The sequence below is a fragment of the Amblyomma americanum genome, chromosome 6 (assembly GCF_052857255.1).
Source record: "Amblyomma americanum isolate KBUSLIRL-KWMA chromosome 6, ASM5285725v1, whole genome shotgun sequence".
Lineage (NCBI taxonomy): Eukaryota > Metazoa > Arthropoda > Arachnida > Ixodida > Ixodidae > Amblyomma > Amblyomma americanum.
In genome coordinates, this window is record NC_135502.1 from 39,758,190 (window position 1) to 39,766,748 (window position 8,559).

The following is an 8,559-nucleotide window of genomic DNA, read 5'->3' on the forward strand; positions in this document are numbered from 1 at the left end:
CTTTGCATCGGGCGGTGGCTCAAGCCACCTAGCCATATCTTGTGAAATTTTATTCCTGTCTTGCTTTTAGCCACCAATCAGATAACCTTCGCTTGGTTACTTCTAACCTCTTAAAATCCACTTTCTTTTCACTATCCCTAAACCCCAATGCCTTGGGTAAGTCAGCCCCGCTGCTTTACACTGTAGGGTGAAGCCCTTTACAGAAAAGTATCAAGTGTTCCGCCGTTTCCTCCTCCTCTCCGCACGCAATGCACAAAGTGTCTATCTCCTGGTACTTGACTCTATACGTCTTAGTCCGCAAAACTCCAGTCCTGGCCTCAAACAACAAAAAGCTTCCCCTACAATTATCATAGATATTTTCTTTGACAATTTCCTGTTTAAAGGTCCGGTATGTTCCCAGTGCCGATTTCGTCGGCATCCCTGTTTTCCACAGAGCTCTCTCTGTTTCCTTAACCTTTTTCGTAACTGATAATTGCTGATTTGCCCCCTTACTGCTGTCCAGATATTTGCTTGTCAAATGATGCCAAGCGTAGAACGCCCTCTCTGGGGTAAGAAAATCACGTGGCTTTTCTCTACCTTAGCAACGGCGTCATAGTTGCTATAATTATAATCCGGGTGGCAGCAGCGGGCCGCGGCGCGTACCATGTGAACCGCCCTTCAGAGGTGCGGTGTAAGCGTACTTTCGCTAACTGCTCGAGTTTAATTCTGTTTATGGCCGTGCCCGCAGGCTGACCTTCACGCCGTTCACTCATGAGTGCTAAACACTCGTTGTTGCGTGCATTACGGATTTCAACGCGCTCGGCGATAACGATCTCACGGGCGTTCCGTCTACATGTGCACTGCTGGCCGCTGTTCACTGAGGGGTATTCGCGCTGTTCGTTCAACAGTGCGCTGCAGAGCGGTCGACAAATTCAGGCGCACGACAATGCCACCACCCCACAGTACCTTGTCGCCCTTATCCAGCGCCACATGACGACGATGACAGACGGGGTGCTTTATTGCGCCCCACCGTCTCGTGCTTGCACCCCAGCTTCCCCGATTGTAACACATGTGGCGTGCCCAGATGCACACTTTTCAGCTACCTTTGAAAATGTCCTTCCCCACAGGGGACACCCTTCCTCCCCAATCCCACTCATTCTTCCTGTGTCTTAATTGTGCGTGCAGTGTGCGTGCCTGTGCGTTGCGCGCGCCATATTCGCGCTCCCGATTCCATCGGCAGGGTTGTTAGGAGAAGCGTACGTGTTAACTCTTGCAACGCTCCAGTGATCGTAACTGGTGCTGATTATGCTTTAACTGCCATTTTGGTCTTTCGCTATATATTGCGCCAGTGCAACGCCTGCCAGTGTGAACGGCGGGGGAGTACGACATGGGCGGAGAGCGATGTAGTAAAAGAAGCAGCTAGCTGCTATCGCTTCGTTCTTTGTATATAGAAACTTGCTTTACAGCTGCATGCCCGTTTGAGGCATTTAACGTTTTAAGTGTTTAGCGCGCTGTTTGCCTCTGGGACGTGCCGGGCTTAATTGTATTCGTTCATATCGAAGTCAAGTCTATAGCTGTATTTTGGTTGTGCGCTATTTTTAGATCCGTTTCTTGTAGCAGCTTTTGAAACGTACTGCTTTTCTGGCTGAGGTCATGGCCAAGAAGTGCGAAAAAGGTAGAGCATTTTCGCACTTTATCACAGCGAAAATGTTTCTACTGCATATAGTTTCTGGATTTCGCTTGCCACCGTTCATGTAATTGTATGAAAGCTTAATTTTTACATCTAAGCTTTCACATTGTAATAAAGCTCTAACTGAATTTGGAGGTCTTGTCTCACACGTGTTTATTATGCCCATGTCCTAGCTATGATAGTGTAATTTTCGGGAAAAAGTACTTTTTGAAATGAGGTTGCACATGTGCACTGAATTGTGGTTATGTTGAGGAAAATTGATTTGAAGCATTTATTAGGCATAGTAAATTGACTTTCATTGTCTGTATTGTGGATCATAAGTAGAGTGTGATACTACGCAGTGACATTACAAGCTAGTATTTGACGAAGCTATAACTGGTGTGAACAGCTGCAGCTGTGCTCGTTAAACATGAAACACAGCATTGATGATGCCCGACTGTGAAACTTATACTGCTGACAAGGGATACTCCTAAACTTCAAGAAGCAGTCTGAAAAGCTATGGTCATACATACAATGCACCAAACTAGATCTGTGGATGTGAAACATGCTATATTGGAGTGCTACAGGGGTGGAATTATGGGTCATTCTTGAAGGGGGCAGTCCCATTTGAAACATTTAATTCTTGGACTTTTTTCTTTGAGAAAAGTGGGATTCAGTATGGTTTCCCTATGTAAAATTTCAGACTTTGGAGGGAGGAATCACCCCCGTCCCATAAATCCTCCCCTGCAGTCCTACCATAGGCACAGTCAGCCCTCTCTGTTTCTGTCCCCTCTATTTGGAGCTCTTGGAGTTGTGAATTACAAGTCACTGTTGGCATGCGTCCACCATTATGAACACATTACGAGCATAAGTTTGCCATTCCAGGACAAGAACTAAAACTTCTTAGTATATTTGCCTTTTCTTATTGCTGTATCAGAAAGCATTCCTGGCACGGCCACACGCACGAAAACATGCTATGAAGCTAAATACAGTACTCGACTAAAAACTGTACACTACAGGATATTTCCTGTCCTCACTGCTGCAGCACAAGGCACTGTTGGCATGGCCAGCTGGCCAAACGCACGCAATGAAGGCAGATTTTGCCAGCATCAAGAGCAGCATTAAACGGCAGGTTGACCACTAATCTGGGGTCTGACCATGCATGGTAGCATCGTTCACGACTCGGCCAGAAGCAGACGCGTGGACACTCATTCAGCATAAAACTAAGAGGGTTGCGCTATCCGTCAGAGAGCATGATTAAAGTGTGGCAAATATGTAAGCCACTTTTACAACTCCAATAGCATGCAAAACAACCCAGCGTCAAAAACTCTGCTTAGTAATCTCATTCATGAAGTTCTAAATTTATTCTAGCATTCTAGCAGAAAGATTTTTTTCACTTCACAACTTCATGAGCATGTTTGACAGCTTTCCACACCAAAATCATTATGTTCTCAACATTCAAAGTGTTGCAGAGTGTCAATTAAGAATAAGAAAGCAATGGGAAGCTTCCAGGGTAGCCATGTACGACAACTGAAACACAGTGAAAAAAAAAAAGGATGAAAGATGATACATGGCACAGCATAACAAGTGAATTTCTATTGATGTGGCACCATGTGACGCAGTTTATATAAGAAAAAAAGAGAACCTAGACAGGGAAAGTGTATGCTGGACTTGGTTATATTTTTTTCTGCTATATTTTGGCAGCAGCTATGTGATTATACACAATTTCACTGCGCTAAAATTTTGTTCCTTCACCTAATCTGCTGAGAGTAACCTTCTAGCCCTGCGATAAACGTGAAACTACGACATTGAACAGGATGCAAGTATACCAGTATATTTTGCCAAGTGCAGCCTGCAAGGAGCCCCAGGGACACACACCACCAGCGTCGCAAAGCGATGCAGGCAAAAGCGGTGAAGAACACAGCATACCCTGGTGGGCCATCACAACAACTAAAGCCGAAGGTTCCTTCCCGCGCTTACTGCAGTTGCAACAAGCGCCTTCGATGATGCTATAATGACCAAAGCCTGGTTGTTTCGTTCGAACAAGAGCGGGGATGACGCGGCCCAGAGCAATAACTGGAATCAACAGAATGTCTCATATGAATGTTTCTAAGTTATTATAGTCTCCCGTACATGAACAAGGGCCAGAGAGAGAGAGAAATAACATTTATTAGCACCCATCAAAATGTTGACGGGGTGGTGGTGGAAACATATATTGCCAAATACAGAGGGGGGCGAACCCCCTAACATGGCACGAGACAACTCTTAGGGGGCTGCCTTTACAGAGCAAAGGACAGCCCTTGGAGGGCTATCCGCTTCAGTGCGTCGGTAATTATCCGGCGCTGGTCAGCAGCAGCGGAGCCGGCCAGGAGAGTCTCCCAGTATGACTCCGCTGTGGTTGGGGATGGAGGGTGTGGGAAGGTAGGACATGTGAGGAGGACGTGAAGGAAGTCTCCCAGTTTCTCGCAGAGCTTACAAGAAGAAAGGAATTGATCGGGGTAGTGGGCATAAAGGAGAATAGGGTAGGGAGCTCTTTGGGTCTGGAGTCTGCGCCAGTGGGAGGCCTGGGTTAAGGTTAGGGAGGGAGCCCACGGTGCGCAAACGCGCAAGGGTATCTCGGTAGTAGGTAAGAATATCTTTGCACGTAAGCAGACGCTGCTGGGGTGGTGGAGGAGGTCCAACTCCGGCCCGAAAAGTGAGACCTCGGGCGAGGGAGCGGACCTCCTCATTACCCGGCAGGCCTGCGTGTGCGGGGGTCCAGATAAGGGTTACGGGGTAAGTGGGGTGCAAGAAGCGTGGAAGCCAAGCCGCGGTGTGGGATGCCAGGCCTTTGGCGAAATTGGATAGGGCAGATTTTGAGTCCGAGAGAATTTTGGCGGCAGAGGTGGAGATGAGAGCGAGTGCAATGGCCACTTCCTCTGCAATTTCCAATGAGCCTGTGGTGATAGATCCTGATGTGATTAGTCGGACCTGATTATTAGCGACGGCGAGAACCATGTGGGAGCCCGACGAGTACGCTGCCGCATCCACGTAGGCTACCTCGGAACTGTTGCCGTAGAGCTTGTGCAGGGCTTTGGCCCGGGCTGTCCTGCGTTCTCCGTCGTGCTCGGGGAGCGTGTTCTTAGGGATTGGAAGGATAATGAGATGGGAGCGTAGGTCTGGAGGTAGGGCAACCCCTTCGGTAGGATGGGTGATCGGGGTGATGCCTAGCTGACAGAGTAGAGTGCGGCCTGCCACGGTACTCGACAGGCGAGTCAGCTGTGCTGTTAGGGTGGCTTCTGCCAGCTCCTCAAACGTGTTGTGGGTACCGAGGTTGAGGAGCTGGGTAGTAGAGGTGCTGGGGGGTAGGTGGAGGGCGACCTTCATGCAACTCCTGAGGAGCGCATTGATGCGGTCCCGTTCCTTCTGCTTTAGGGGGAGGTAGGGGAATGAGTAAGCCCTGCGGCTCGTGATGAGGCGGAGAGTGTTCCGCTCTCGCAGACGTGCGCGCCGGTTCGCCACGCGTTGAATGAGACAGGTGGCTTGCTGGGCTTAGGTCTAGAGAGTTTGGATGGCGTTGCCATGCATGCCATGGGAGTGAAGGATAAGGCCCAGGATGCAAATCTTGGAGACCAAGGGAATGAATGGGGTGGTTTCCTAAAGTGAGTGAGATGGGAGGGTTGGTGGGGTCGTGCGGCCTGGGGCGGTAGAAGAAGTGTTCTGGTTTAAAAAGGGAGCAGGCTAGGCCGCGCGCGCGAGCAAATGAGTCGATGATGTTGAGGGCCGACTGTAGGTTGTGTTCCATGTCGGCATCATTGCCTCGATTAGCCCAAACAGTGATGTCGTCAGCATAGAGGCAGAAATGTATGTCGGGTATTTGGGCGAGATGGTGGGGGAGTTGGAGAAGGGCTATATTAAAGAGGATAGGAGACAGTACAGCACCCTGAGGAGTTCCCCGCGCTCCCAGTGAGACACCGGACAGCCGGTGGTAGCCCATGGCAAGTGTGGCTGCTCGTTTGGAGAGGACATCGTGGACGTAATTGCACATCCGCAGGCCTACGCCTAGGGCGTGGAGGCCTTCTAGGATGGCTGCGTGGGTAAGGTTGTCGAAAGCTTTTGTTAGGTCGATGCCGAGGATAGCCTTGGTGTCGGGTAGCCTTGGTGTGGAGTCAAGGATGTGGTACTTGAGTTGTAGAAAGACGTCCTGAGTGGATAAGCCCGGGCAGAAACCAAACATGCACGAAGGCGTAAGGTTGTTGTTCTCCAAATACCGTCTGAGCCGGGTCTGGAGAACGTGCTCCATGAGCTTGCCCACACACGACGTAAGAGAGATGGGACGGAGGTTAGCGGGGAGGAGTGGTTTGCCGTATTTGGGAATAAAGACTTTGGCGTCTTTTCACTGAGGGGTGATCAGATGGTCGAGAAGGTCATTGGGGGAGCCTGTGTAGTCAGGGTGGTTTGCGGAGGGATATGCGGGGAAGTAGAGATCATGAAGCTCCTCGAGAAGTTCCTGCGGGGAGGCCTCGGATGTGTATATATGAGCTCTATGAGGTTGTAATTCTGGTGTATCTTGGACTGAGTAGAATCAATGAGATGGCGGAATAGGTTCCAGGTCTGGGGCAGGCTCATGTCGTCCAGCCTGTTACAGAGGGATTCCCAATTTGGTGAGACAGAGTTGCAGCATGCGCCTCAATCTCCTTGTTGAGCCGGGCCAGCCGGCGTCTGAGTGTTCTATTACAGTGCTGACGCCGCCACCTATGTTCGAGACCCGCCTTGGCCTCCCATAGGTGCAGGAAATGGGGATCCACCGCATCTGCAGGGCAGACTCCTCGGAGTTGGCGAGTCATGGCACGGACGTCACGCTGGAGTTGGTCGCACCAATTAGCTATATATGTCTGAGATGGTGTGTAGAGTGCGGGCTGCTCGGGAGGCGCGGAACGAGTACGTTCCACTTCGTGATGGTAGCATCACGATCGAGAGGGTCTACGTGTTGGGCCTGCTTGTAGGAGAATCTTGATAATGTAGTGATCAATATATACCCAAATTATCCTGGGTGTTACACCACGCAGCGTGAGGGAGGCGGTGGGTGAAGGTGAGGTCAGGAGTAGCGTCTGCGCAGACGCTGTTCCCGGTGCGAGTAGGGGTGGTGGGGTCTGTGAGAAGGGAGAATTAAGCCGGCCTGCTGAGCTGCGAGCCATACCCTGCGCCCCTGGGGGTGTTGGCTGTGTAGCCCCAGGCCGTGTGCGGGGCGTTGAAGTCCCCTACAATCAAGAGGGGGCATTTGTATGCGTCTCGCTTGGCAAGCGTGAATAGTACGTCGGTCGAAGTCGTGCCGCAGGCACTTTGTGTTGCTGTATACGTTGAGGATGAAGAGACTAGTATCCCGAGTGCGCTGCAGCACGAGTTCGATGAGGAGATGATCTATTTCGGGGACGACTAAGAAGTGGAGATAGTATAGTGAGTGCACGGCATACAAAATAATGCAACCCGAGGGGGAGTAGGAGAAAAGAGGATGATATGGGCACGTAGCTGTGTAGGGTGAGGGGATTGGAGGGCTCTTGCAGAGCGAGCATGCCGGGCCGTCTTCCCGAGCTAGGAACTGGTGAAGCAGCCCCCGCTTCGAACCAAAGCCTCGACAGTTCCACTGCCAGATGGTGAGGCTAGTGCGTGGTCTCGCCATCACTAAAGCTGTCGTTTGCCGTGGAGGAGGTTGAGACGGTTGAAAGCCAGGCTTTCTTTTTAGATCGCAAGGCAGCACAGGCTGTCGTGTGGCGGGGATCCGAGGCGCAGCTCGGGCCTAGCCATGTCCTCCTCCTTAGCCGTCGGCCGGGATTTCCTGGATCTCAGCAGCGGCCTGGGCGAGACGGATGAGTTCACGTTGTCCCTTTTCTTCCTGTTTGAGAATCAGTGCCTCCCAGGATTCATTTGTTCTGACCGGTTCTCCAAAGCTGGACACGTCCTTATCATATGGATCATGTCCGCTATGCCCTCACAACATTTGCATCTGGGGCTGAAAATTTCCGGCCAGAAACCAAGCGCCACTTGCGCTAGATTCTCTTTAGGTCGGCTCCTTCGCTGGGTTTGAAACGCGCGCGCAATCGCGCAGGCCGGCGGCACGAGCGGAGCGGCGAAGAAAAGTAAACTGTCGCGCCCGCAGTTTCCGGCTCTCCGCCGCGGTGGCTCGGCTACTGATCCGTAGTTCCCGGGTTCGAACCCGACCGCGGTGGCTGCGTTTTTATGGAGGCAAAACGCTAAGGCGCCAGCTGCGCTATGCAATGTCAGTGCACGTTAAAGATCCCCAGGTGGTCGAAATTATTCCGGAACCCTCCACTACGGCACCTTTCTTCTTTCACTCCCTCCTTTATCTCTTCCCGTACGGCGCGGTTCAGGTGTCCAACGATATATGAGACAGATACTGCGCCATTTCCTTTCCCTAAAAACAAATTATTATTATATCCGGCTTCACACAATGTGTCGTCAGGGCATCTTTTTAATTTCCTTGAAAATTAGTTTTTGAGGAAAGGAAATGGCGCAGTAATTGTAGTGGACTCCTGAACGGCCTGAACCGTGGGAAGGGAGGAAGGTGGGAGTGAAAGGAGAGGTAGAGGTGTCGAAGTGGAGGGCTCCGGAGTAATTTCGAGCACATGGGGATATTTAATGTCTTGCACTGACATCGCACAGCACACGGGCGCCTTCGCGTTTCGGCTCCATCGAAACGCGGCCGCTGCGGCCGGGTTCGAACCCGGGAACTCCGGCTCAGTAGTCGAGCGGGAGGAAGGTGATAGTGAAAGAAGAGAGATGGAGGTGCCGTAGATCACAGCACACGGGTAGGCACTCTGTAACACGGGTGCCTATCCATGGCATGCTCCATGGTTTTGGGTATGAGCTCGTATCAGGACGTGGCTCGGATAGCCGACCAAAGCCATAGCATA